Source organism: Montipora capricornis, chromosome 13, assembly GCF_036669925.1.
Source record: "Montipora capricornis isolate CH-2021 chromosome 13, ASM3666992v2, whole genome shotgun sequence".
Classification (NCBI taxonomy): Eukaryota; Metazoa; Cnidaria; class Anthozoa; order Scleractinia; family Acroporidae; genus Montipora; species Montipora capricornis.
The window spans coordinates 2,594,436-2,608,178 of record NC_090895.1 but is presented as its reverse complement, the minus strand read 5'-3'; the positions used below and the strand labels follow the sequence as shown (position 1 = coordinate 2,608,178).

The following is a 13,743-nucleotide window of genomic DNA, read 5'->3' as shown; positions in this document are numbered from 1 at the left end:
TCAAGTCTGTTTGGTGCGTTGTTTCTAAGTAATTTACCAAAACATGTCACTCATTTTTAGAGAGCTGTACATGGCCTGCGTAGCTGGCGGTATTGTTGGCGTGAGAGGCATAAGCCGCGCGGAGAATGGGGAGGGCGCTGTGCTTCAAAGCGTCCCTCCCCATTCTCCGCTCGTTAATTTGCCTCTCTTACGCAGGCTAAGCTTTATATGGAGACGCCATGTTGGTGTTCCTCTGATGGCCTCGAATCAACAAAACATCTGGACCTCAGTTTGCGATAAAAGCCCTCTCTTTTTGGTCTCTGAACTAAATGAGCTAACTGAAATAAATGAGCATAAACATGTCTTCTACAGCTTTTAATGCTTAATTAGTGAAAAACCACAAGCCGAAACCGTTTTTTGAACCAGACAACTTTATCTCAGTTACTGTCTTGGTGTCACGCAAGGCGAAATTTGAAAATTCAAATTCTCCACAAGGCTCCCCAAGCTGAAAATACGTGGTGTATGCGACAGCATGTGTATATAGAGAATTGTGTGGGAAAATCACCGATAGTAAAAAAATTGTGTAAATAACTATCTCATTTGAAATAAAGTTTTCCTACCTCAAATGTGTGACGAACTTGTCTCTTGTGCTGAGTTTAGAGCCATTCTGACGCCGTTTAGTGAAGTTATCCGGAAACCGTTACTAAAATAATAGGAAGGCCGACCACTCCATCCATCGCCGGCCAGACCTCACTCCACAAATCGTTTTGTCCTCAACAGGAAAAGTCCCGAATCGCAATAAAAACAACAGTTCCATAAAGCCCAATAAATTTCACTCCAAATACGTGTGTTTCGGCGGCCGAAATACTCGTGAAGAACGAAAACTTTGCTTTAAAATACACCTCTTCGGCTTTCCTCAGAGGCTTGTGACCGGGCAGTCAACAACGGCCGCTCACAAGCTGGTTTCACTCTCAACTCTGATTGGTCCATTTGAATTTGACCGCGCGCTGGCAACACGACCCTCCAATCAGAGTTGAGACCGAAGCAAGATCTAGAAATAACTTAGAAAATTCTGCTTACCTCCTTAAACAGTTGCTTCGATGGCTCATTGGGAACTTACTCGCTCCCGGGGCGCGTGGCCCGATGGTTCCTGTTGTATCATACCACATTCTTATCTTAAGTTCAAGTATAGTTCAATTCTATTCGGGGATTGTTTTTGTTTCATCTCTTTCGCAGTGGAACTTGCGGCATGTACAGTTTACAGGCATTCTCTATTTTCGAATTCCCCATAATACACTTTGTTTGCCCCCCAAATTTTGCATAAACCATTGTTTTCAAATGCTCTTGGGAATATGCAATGTCCCCAAGAGCATTTGAAAACAATAGTTTATGCAAAATTTGGGGGGCAAACAAAGTGTATTATGGGAAATTCGAAAATAGAAAATGGAACTCTTTATCAGATGGCATGGGATTATTGAACCCTTCAACTAACCCTTCAAGAGAGCGGTGAGGAAACCTATGTACTTTTTGATGTATGCCTTAATTTAGGTTATATACATATAATTTTAGTGAGACTTTGTAAAATTCTAGGTCTGTATATAATTATTTTTATTTATTTATTTTCTCGGTTTATTAGCATATGCATGCTAGAGGCCCAACAAGTCGCAATTTCACCCGAAGGTAAATAAAGGCTATTTATCTATTGTATACTTGAGGACGGTGCCTACTAATTCAAAGGTATTTTTTTGTGCGGTGTAAGAATATGCGGGAAAAGCAGATCTTAACAAGTGTTATTGAAATCCAAAAAGAGAAAATTGTGGGTAACCATGCATTTTTCAAAGATAATTGATCAACAAAATACAAAGCAATGTATGGCGTTCTTTTCCAAATTGAAGCCTAATTGTCTCTGAAAAATACATGCATGATTACCCCTAATTTTCTTTTTGGATACCAAGAGCACTTGCTAAGTTCAGATCTCTCCGTATAGTTTTAAACCGCGCAAAATACCCCTGTATTAGTGAGTACAACCCATAGGAAACTTGAGTATCTCAAGATGCTCAGAACGTATGCGCAATAACAATAGTAGGCACCGTCCTTAAACATGGACACCCCCATTTTATATCGCAAACCTGAATCAATCGCAAACCTGAATCATGAAAATAATCTTCTCCCTTTCACTATTTAATAATTACTACAGGTCCCTCACCAACAAACAAACAAACAAAAATTGTTATCGACCGAACAGCAACGATTTAAGCAATAGATGACGTTTTCCGTGTTTCCATAGCCTCATCTGAACACGAGGGGAAGTTGGGAGAATATTACGCAACCCCGAGACGCGGTCGAGGGTTTGCATAACTGTCGAGAATTCTCTTAACTCCCCCGCGAGTGTTTAGATGAGCCCATGTAAGCACGGAAAAAGTCCTCTACTGCCTTTATAAGACATATATTTCTCAAAAATAATTCGACAAATACAGGAAAATGATGTTTATTTAACTTGTTGATTCAAACAGATTTTCTTGATACAAGCTCATATTTCCTACCAGCTAATCAAAACTCGCGTCTGACGGCATATAACCAATCAAAATTCGTGTGATGTCACAGCTGTGTTTCCATACTCTCATCTAAACACAGCTATTGACCAATGAGTGTGCGCGTACTATCCTAATTATTTTATAAAAACAGTTGCCTTTCAAAGACCATCTGGACAGTTACCTTAAAATCATAATGTAGAAGTTCTTCCATGTTAGCTTTACAGTAGTTTCCCTTCCAAAACCAAGTAGAAGACAAATATTTAAAGTGCAAAATAAAGGACAAATTACACCACTTCCTTTGTCCACTTCTTGCCTTCGAGGAAGGAAACTGCTCCCTGCTTAGGCTTGTCTACAGACATACATGTTCTTGAAAAACTTAGAGATATATTTACACAAAAAAATTAAAAACTAGCTGAATTTCTTAACATGCAGTTCTATCTAAATGGTTTTTTCCTAATCAAGGACAATTCAAAAGTACAAAAAATTAAGATATAAAGATATAAGATAAACCATATCAATAATCATTAGCATACGTTATACACCTTATTCCAAAATGGCCACCATTCTAGTATTCTTTTGCTTGCTTGCTTCGTACAAGTCGTTCAAGATTAAGAACAAGGCAGAAAGGGCGTAATTTGCAAGGAAACAAAAGAATACTAAAATGACAACCATTTTGGAATAAGGTGTATACGTCAGTCCTTTTGTTAAACAAAAGGTCTAAAAAACAAAAATAGGTTTCAAGCATAAAAATATCAGACACACTGCAGAGATACAGAAAGCAGAATATCATCACAGGCGTCCCAAGCTCAGTGTGAGTGAAAGCCAAAATGGCCGACAAAAATAGAAGGATTGTATGAGAATCCGTTAAAATTCTTAAAGCTTGGTTGATACGAACGACGCAGACGCAGACACAAGAAAGAGAAATTTCTTCATTTTCTCGCGTTTCCACTTCTTACGTTTGAACCAGTGTAACGCAAACGCAAGGTGATAAATACTCGTTCCATGCCTCTAGGGTTGATTTTGTCAGCTTGTGATACTCAATTGCGCGTGCGTATTTCCATGTGCATGCGTTCGCATTTGCATCGTGCGTGTGAGCCATGCTTGGCTTAACTGCAGAATACCCTGCCACTCGAAGTTGTACCGCTTAAAATCGGGATACTTGGCTACGCAGTTTGTGCACGCTCTTTCTTTTTTATGTTTTTAGAACGAGAAATAGACACACTACGGGGCTACGGGGCTACGTGGCTACGCGGCTACGGAGCTGCACAGTTCAATGTATATTACCTCGTTTTTCAATGATCTATGAGCCGATGTGAACAAGAACAGGCTAAACTTCAGAATACCCGGCGACTGAAATATCTCATCAAATCTTGCTACCGCAGTCCCGCAGTCGACACAATATACATGTTTTTATATAAACATCACGAAATATGCCGCTTGCATCGAACGCGTTGGTGTTGACCTTGTTGGTCCTTGCTACCGCAGTCCCGTAGTCGCCAAAATGAATAAGCACTAGTTTACTGATTAGGCCTAAGCATTCTCGTACAATTTTAGCTTTCATTTTGCGGTTCGGTCAAATACACTTTTCACGAGATCATGTGAAGAATAAAGCACTCGTTTACTGATTAAGCCTAAGCGCTCGTTGCAGTGATTAGGCCTAAGAACTTTCGTAAAATTCTAGCTTTCATTTTGCGGTTCGGTTAACTACACTTTTCATCGACTGCGGGACTGCGGACCGCGGTACCACTCCATTTCAACACTTAGTTCATTGTTCATCGACTGCGGGACTGCGACCCCCCAAGCCCCGTAGCGTGTCTATTTCTCGTTCTAAAAACATAAAAAAGACAGAGTGTGCACAAACTGCGTAGCCAAGCATCCCGATTTTAAGGGGTACAACTTCGAGTGGCAGGGTATTCTGCAGTTACTCCACAGGCTTAAGAAGATTATTATATGAAAAAATGGTTCAAATTGTGTTGGATCTGGAAAAAAGGGAGTTTAAGAAACGACGACGGCTATGGCTATGGATACGAAAACGCCACAAAACAGTAATATGATTGGTTAAAAGAGGAGAAAGAATCGTGCTGCACGTGCGGCACGCATTTCATTACTACACTTTGCATAAAAACAACGTGAAATCCCCCAATTTGAGGTTTTAACGACAACGTGAATGTACAAATGCGAATCTTTCATTCCATATTTTTAATCTGAAACTGCTCGTATAAATTCAAGTTTAGGATAATTCGCCCACATTGTACGAAGTGAACGAAATTAAATAACCGCGAAAGACTTAAGATTGTGCAAAGTTACATTTTAAAGTGACGTTTTCGTCGCTGTTGCCGCTTGTAGATCTAAAAACCACACAGGAAGGAAGCTACCCACAATGGCAACTGAAGGAAAAGGAAAGGAAAGGAAAGAACTTTATTTAAGTGTCTAATTTTCTAGCGCTGTAGAGCACTAATCGGAGACTGTAACTAATGAAATTAACAAGTTAACGCAAATCAAATCAAATGTTGGTTTTTGTGGAGAGGGGAAAACCGGAGTACCCGGAGAAAACCTCTCGGTGCAGAGTAGAGAACCAACAAACTCAACCCACATATGACGCCGAGTCTGGGAATCGAACCCGGGCCACATTGGTGGGAGGCGAGTGCTCTCACCACTGTGCCATCCCTGCACTCCCTGCCCTGCAAGTAAGGATTTTAAATTAAGAATTTTCTCGTGTAATTATCTTCTCAAGCCTTTTATCCGGATTCACATACAAATCCTTCTATTTTTGTCCGCCATGTTGGCTTCCCTCACACTGAGCTTGCATGGGGCGTCTGTGATATCATCAGCCCGTAATTCAAGACATCAGGTACATTTTGAACACTAGCCTTCAAGGAAACGTCAAAAGAATCCATTATTCATGTTCGAGGCAAGGAAAACTAGAGTGTTTTTAATGTGTCAGAAATTGTCAAAAGGAATTTTGCGATTGTTATGGTTTGTATTGCCACGCTTGATGCCCTTGTTTTCCTATGCTTACTGCCGGTTGCTTCCATTTGCCCTGTGATTGGCCTATTTAACTTCCTGCATCTGCTGCTTAGATTGAAAGAACTACTTTGCTCTGTGTTTTAGGGAAACACATTGAAAACCACTTTAAAATGTTTGGTGTTACTTCTCAGTATCAGCACAAATGGCGGGCCAGGTCCCTAAGATCTGCCAGACTGCGCCTAGCAGCATCGTTTATCTCAAAATCCCACTCTTCACGTTTTTCAAAAGTTGATTGGTAATCTGCACTATATAAATTACCCTCAATAGAATGATATCTTTGAATGTAAGTAAATTCACTTGTTTTTCTAAATTTCCCTATAGAAACAAAAATTATTTTTTTAACTTCACAGGAAACTAAAAGATTCCCGAGTGTTTCAAATGTTTGTCCATTTGTTAGGTAGTCGTCAAAAACACAAACAACTCTACCTTTCAACTTATCCTTGTAAGCCTCTCTCACACAAATAGATTGGAAGTGCTTCTGGATATAATCATCCTCCTGTCTTTTACTTGCCTCATCATACCTGGATTTTTGGGTTGCCGTGTGCCTCTTGAAAACTGCATCACTTTTCTTACCATTCATCATATAGCGAACACGGTCCTTTAACTCGGTCAATATTTCATTAGGCTCCCGGGAAGAAGATGGGGCAACTGCCCAGTCTTGCACCTCTCGGAAATCTCTGTCGTGTGCGATAGCTGATGAAGAATTTGTAATGTACCTGTCAGTGGTTTCCCTCTGGGGTGGGGTGAGTCGGGGGAAGGAAGTTTCATGCATACATAAGACGTTTGACAAAATTGCTTTCCCTTAGTTCTCAGTGAGGAATTTGACAAGTTTATGTAACTTGCCCAGGGCCAGGAACATTGTCTAATTTGGTGATAGGTACATTTGAAATACAAATAATTATTAATTATTTTACATAAAATGAGTTAGCCAGAGGTTTTGCTCTATTTTTGAAGTTAATAGTACCTTCATTTTTTGTGCCACCTAACAATATTATTAACACTGATTTTGCCAGTCATGCACTGTTAACTGCTGAAAAATTAGATATGATGTGATGAAACAATCACGCAATATGAAAAAACAGTATTGCTATGACATGTTTATGCATCAATGGCCGTATTTATACTAGAGGACGTCTAAGACGTCCAGACGTCTGGCCGTAATTGCAACTAATATAACTACGGGACGCACTTAACTTCGACGGCTAGAAATCATGATTTTCTTCAAAAGATACTAGGATTTAATCACTGTGTGCACATCATTGCTAAGTGTGTCCCAGTTTAGTGCGTCTCGTCTTTATACTAGACGGCTTAGCGTATGAGACGACTATTAAGACGTCTGTTAAGTGCGTCATTTAGGAAGCACTTAACTTGAGACGTTTAATTCGTCTGACGTTTAATGCGTCCACCTTATTTCCCGTATTTATATTAGTCGTCTAAGATCAGACGTCTTAGACGCCCTCTAGTATTAATACGGCCAATTAAGTTATTGAAAGGTTGTACATGTATGTATTGGCACTTCACACAATTTTTGTATATGATATGTTAGTAATTATTATTAAATCAAATCAGGGCCAAATTTCAACCAGTTAAAAAGCACTTTTTAATTACCTTCTGCAAAGAACTATCTTACATTTCCACAAAAAAAGTAAGCAAAAATAATGAAAACAAAGCAAAATAATTTTTGGTCGCTTGCAATGGTTTTGTGCAGTACTGCCCTTTAACTGGAAGGGAATGTGTTTCAATTTTTCAAATGACAAATCATAAGCTTAGAGAGTGGACTAGAAATTTCACCCTCCAGACGTTCCATTTTCAAACACAACCGCAAGAACTATCATATCAATGGAATACTTGTTAATGTCAAACCAGTTCCTATTGCTTCATACAGTAACGTTAATACTGCTTAAAATTGCAAGTTACATGTAATTGCGATGATCATTATAATTCTTATACCCACGCAGTTAATATACATGTAAATGCACAGTAGTGTTGTTTATCAATATTTTTAGTGCAAATCATTCCTGGATTAAGCCACTGGGGGTTGCATTTATTTGCAAGAGTATTATTATACAGTAGGAGGGTTTTTGTGCTTCAAATACTTAAGACAGAGGAGTACAGGACTGCTATTTGAAGGGATTGATGTTTTTAAAAACTTAAGGGCTCAGTAGGTATACAGCCCATTTTCAATTTGATAATGCATGAAGTGCAGTCAAACAATAAAAGCAGGTTAAAGTAAACAGGAGAGGTATCATCATCTGTCGGCTTTTTTTTAGTTTGTTTGTTTCTGCTGAAACTGTTCTATTATTACCACCAAAAAAGATTCATAGTAAGATTTTACTCATCATTACCTGCCATCAGATGACACAATAGTGCCTCCTTGACACAGCGATCTTCAGCTCCATCTTTCAAGATGGCCTGAAATGTTTCAGCCATTTCTTTTTCATCTTCACTGACTGAACTATACGTGTTTGCACAACATAGGGAAACCACTTTCGTTGGTACTGGATCAACAAATGAGCACAAATAATACCAACTTGTCTGGTTGACCACTATGTTGAGTATAGCTCTCATCTTCTTAGGTGTAGGTGCTGGCACACCATAGTGGCGCACGTCCTTTTCAGCATCTACCCAAAGGGCAGCGAGGAGAAATGACTTTGTAGTTGCTGCCACGCGCAGATCCTCATTCACAGCACCACAGATAATAACTACATCACCCGCCTGCCATCTTTGCTTGATAAAATCTCTCAGCGGTTGACCTCGGCGTTGAAAGGCAATACTACAAATAGTAAATTAACCAAATACATGTGACAAGAAAGCAGAAAGTTTCCAGAAAAATTTCAATGTTTACCCACAACTTCAAAAATCGATTGTTAATGGAAGCCTTTGCCAGTGGTTCAAAGGTATTTATTTACATATCCACCAGAGACTAGTAAACAGAGAAGAGGGCCTCATGACCAGACTCCAACTAGGCCCATAATATAGGCAAAGATTATTTAAATAATTTATGCCTACAAATTTGGGGGTCCTCTGGACCCATCCTCAAAAAAGTTTGGGGCTCAAGCTAATTAATATTCAAGAATATTTACTTCTCGATCTATTGCTGTTTAATTGCATGCTACTGCAGTACCCTTTCAGATTTCTAAATTGCACAAAAATGACATCGTATCTCTCCCCTTGATTATGTACATGTACTTAAAATGAAATGATCAATTCTTTGAAACTGTTATGCCCATTGATTCATCAATCAAAATTGAGATGTACATGCATGGGCTGTCAATGCTCCATCGATCACATCTGAAAACATCTTGAGGAATCCGTACTCCCTAGGACCTGTTGGCTCCAGTTGATAAATGATCTAGATCTCCACAGCCAAAAAGAAAACAGAAACTGAATCTCAATTTTCCGTAAAAGAGCATCACTTATTTTAACAATACTTGAGGTTTAATTTTGGAACAAACGAGTAAACAAATATAATGCGATACACCGCTCATTGTCAGCCTTTACCATGGCCAATGTTAATAATAATCAAGTACATTCAAGTTTCATATTAAACACCTTAGTTTTAACACTAATTTGCAAACAAGAACGGAGATGATGACACAGTCATGTGCACCTGGAATTAAAATATCCACAGGGTTGCACAAAACAAAAATTTAACACACTTCGCCGTTGAGAAATGGGAATTTGCAAATTTGTTGTTTTTGCCAGGCGTTTGTAATTTGCATAACACTCTCCTTTTTTCTCGAATTTGAACCTTTCTTGGTTAGTATGCAATGCATGGTGAAATCATACATGGTGTTTGGGGTCATACACGGTGCTTCGCTGTTTTGGTGTTTTGCTGTTCCACTGTTTCGTGGTTTAGTAATGCCCATTCAAAACCTATTAAAATTTCCCTTCAATTCCACACACGAACAGTCATAAATTACCGCCAGCATAAATGAATATCTTCCTTCCCCTCAGCAGCATTTCTACAATTTAGGTGAACTAGTTAAATCTCCCTTCAGTAGCCCTTTTCTGTGTTGCTGTATATGCCCTGGTTTTAAGGTGGCCAAACACAGTTTTCGCGCATGCTCTTGCTAACGCAATGCAGCGTGCATGCAAGGATTGCAAAAAATAAACATGGCTTCAATACTGCAATCATCTTATTTGCTCAATGCTTTTCCTCATAATTCAACAAAGTGTTTTGATGGTTTTAGTCTCTTATGAGAAATGTACATGTATGTTAGAAAAGGTAACCATGCAAAGAACTCCACAATTTGCAGATTTTTCTTTGTTATTGGAAGAATCCAGTTAAATGCAAGCATGCGTAGTAAGTTTAAAAATTCTGATTGAATGCGGAATAGCTTTCTCAGAAATACACCTATTTCTCGAGAACTACTTGTTAGAATTTAATGAAATTTGGCACAAAAATACTTTAGGAAATAAGTAACTGGAGTATTGAAAAAAACTGGAACTTTAACAGAGGAAATTAAAGATACTCCAGTGAACCTTCAACAAGGGATAATTAAAGATCTCTCTGTCAATTATTATTAAAATAGTGTTAACTTGTAAGCAATGTTACAAGCTTGTTTCACGCAAATTATAAAGAAAATCTAACGACCAGATTTTCCGCAAATATATGAAACCCATTTTAAAGGCCTGATTATATTTATTCATGTTGCCATGGCAACAGCATATACATCAGCTTAACTATCAAAAAACTGAAGTTCGTGTAGTGAACTTGTTGCTACCATTTTTGGCGACCAAAGAATCAAGGGTTTTAGAGAAAAAGGTAAATAAAACACACGGGTATCAAAAACTGTGTTCAGCCACCTTAAAGTGAGTCCTGGTGCACAACCATTCAAATGGCAAAGAGTGGTGTATTTTCATGGAAATCAAACTCATTATCATTTAAAAGGTCGAGCACCAAGACTCATTAGGGAGCTTAAGGTCTACGACGGCGACGTCGACGAAAACGTCACCTCAAGATAGAAGTTCGCTCTAGTAAAAGTCTTTCGCGATTATTCCATCTCGTTCACGTCGTACAATGTGGGCGAAGTATCCTAAAAATAAATTGGTACGAGTGGTTTCAGACTGAAAATAGAGAATGAAAGATTCTCTGTTGCATGCTAACGTTGTCGCCAAAACCTAAAATTTAGTGATTACACGTCGTCGTCACGCAGAGAACTGCAAAGATATGAGCTGAAATCCGTGCCGCACGTGCAGCACGATTATTTATGCTCTTTTAACCAATGATATCATTGTTTTCTGGCGTTTTCGACAACGTTGTCGTCGTAGATCTTAAGCTCCCCATTTTGAACCAGAGACGAACAGCAACTCGGAAATGGCCTATTACATACACAAACCGTCGTTAAAGTGCCTATGAAGTAAAAAACATCTTTGCTTCCTTTAAAGACCTTTCAAAATGATGAATGGTGTTTTCTATTTTGGAATATCTTCCCTTGTTCCAGAGAAATTCAAGTTTTTGTTCAAAAATTGATGACGTCACAAACCATACACATGACTAATAAACACAAAATTGAGAATATCTCCGAAAACATTGCATGGGTGTTGTTAAACTAGGCAGCAATAATCTACGTCAAGCAAGGCACAAAATGATACTCTTTGCTGTTGCCATGGCAACCATTTTATTTTTGCTGCTGAGTCAATTTCACACAGGATCGATTTTGTCATTTATTGTCATTATTAGACATGTTCACTCTCGGTACACTTATTAAGAGAAGTGAAGCATTATGGGCAGCACATGCATTTCAAGTCTGACCATCTGCTTGTACTTACTTGTATCTGTTCAAAATCCATTTCGTAAACTGTAACCACCGGCATATTAAAATTTTTAGCAGCCTTATCTGCCAGAAATACAATAAGCCAGAGTGCCCCGCCGGGCGACCAGGTAATTTTTCTTGCTTGCCAGAAGCCAAATGTTATTCACCTCAGGCAACCGGGCGCCGTTAGAGCACAGCCTTGTATTTGATTCATTGCAGAGAGGAGCTAAAAATCAAAGTGTTGCCACGGCAACATCTTAATAGGTCTCACTTTGTGCCTTATCTGATGTACATTACTGGTGCCAAGTTTGAACAACACCCATCCAATGCGCTTTTTTCGATATCAGGGATCCACATTCACAGTCATCCAGTCGTCCCAGACAACTAAAAACCCGCCCGGACAAGTATAAGAACTGCAAAGGTTGTCTGTTGGACGAGTGATGTTTTAACAAATATCTTTTCATGAATGCCATCAAATGTAATACTGTAATATAGAATGTACTTTAGTTCTGATCGCTTTTCATTAAATGCAAACTTCCAGAAAATAAGAGTCACATAAACGTGCAGCTTTTCTCAGCAATGAAATCTCAAGTTTGGGTGCTATCTTTGACCATGCGATATTTTCCATGAAACGATTGCAGGCTCAATTTTCATGTATCTAACCACCGACATGGTTGTTGGCAAGTGGTTTAGCAAAGAGCAATGGGTAACTTGGGGTCTCAGCTGATAATGTGGTGTTAGTTACAAGGTGTTTCGCCACTTTTGGCAAAAAGGAAAACAGGAAAAACACAAGATCTTGATGGCATATAAAAGGAAGACACTAGACAGGAGCGTTGAAACTTTGGGTCTTCGAATGGTAACTTTGTAAGCTACATTCAAGTACATTTTGCCGTGGCAGATATGGACCACTGTACATCGGGTTCCCACGGTGTAATTTCTGATGAGTGTGAAATAAGGCATAGGGCATGTAGTTCGTCGGTGTTGTTCCCGGTGTTGTGGTCTGTCTTCTGTGGTGTATCATGGTTGAGAGGGTAAATGCTCGGAGATATTAGCTACACCAAGCCACTCTAAAATTCACATTTTTTCCTGGGCAACCTAAAATTTGTCTGGGCAAGTATACCATAAGACGTACTTGCCCGGCTGACGACTTTGATAAATATGTATCCCTGCAATATATTAAAATTCAGCATGAAAGAGAGGTTTAGAGGACAAAGACAAAGGGAAGTGGATAATATGCAAATTTTTTCACATTCATTCCAGCGTGTTTCTATTGTTTTTGTCCTCCCTGCCTAAGTATCAAGCTAAATATTTCATATTTCGAAAATGGCCTATATTTTCGGAAATGTTCTCAATTTTGTGATTTATTACAGTCATGTGTACAGTTTATGATGTCATCAATTTTTAAACAAAACATTGGAACATGGAACATCAGAACAATGTTGGAGTCAGGAAAGACATTGCAGGTAGCTAGAGAAATGCACAATTACAACCTTGTGCTGTTGGGACTTTGTGAGATCAGGTGGAAGCAGTCAGGGCAATTTCGGCTGACGACAGGAGAGATGGTGTTGTATTCTGGACATGAAGAGAATAGTGCTCCTCACACGGAGGGTGTAGCACTTCTGCAGGCGGATGAGGCACAAAAGCCTGGGTCAGATGGGAAGCCAGAGGGCCAAGGTTCATAACAGCATCCTTTAGAACATTGAGGAAGAATATTACATTGAATGTAGTGCAGTGTTATGCCCCAACAAATGACAAGAGTGAGGAGGTGAAGGATGAGTTCTACAGTCAGATGCAGGGCATCCTCAGCAGGCTAAGTGACCAAGATGTAAACATCCTGATGGGCGACTTCAATGCGAAGATTGGATCAGATAACACGGGGTATGATGAAGAAATGGGAAGACATGGCCTTGGTGAGATGAATGAAAATGGTGAACGATTTGCAGATGTGTGTGCTTTAAACAACATGGTAATTGGGGGTAGTGTGTTCTCCCACACAAGAGGATACACAAGGCAACATGGGTGTCCCCGGATCTTATAACAGAGAACCAGATCGACCACGTCTGTATTGCAAAGAAGTTCAGAAGATCACTAGAAGATGTCCGGGTCAAGAGAGGAGCAGATGTTGCATTGGACCATCATCTAATAGTTGCCAAACTAAAGCTTAAGCTGAGGAGGAATGAAACAGGTCAGCAAAGAAGAAGAGCATGATATAATGTGGATTTCCTGAGGGACGTAAATACTGCTGAGAGATTCAGAGTAACACTGTCCAACAGATACCAAGTCTTACAGGATTTGCACAAGGATGAGGAGGGTTTGAACATTAATTCGCAATGGATGGACATAAAGGAGGCAGTTAACTATGCTTGCGAAGAAGTGGTGGGCCGAAGAAAACCTGAACACAAGGAATGGCTATCGGCAGAGACATACCGGAAGATACAGGAAAG

General features: G+C 39.4%; 1 pseudogene; it reads right to left on the bottom strand.

The window, feature by feature from the left end:
* Window positions 1-5,673: 5,673 nt before the first annotated feature.
* The window catches only part of LOC138030351 (uncharacterized), an 11,331-nt pseudogene continuing 3,261 nt past the window's right edge, over window positions 5,674-13,743 (bottom strand).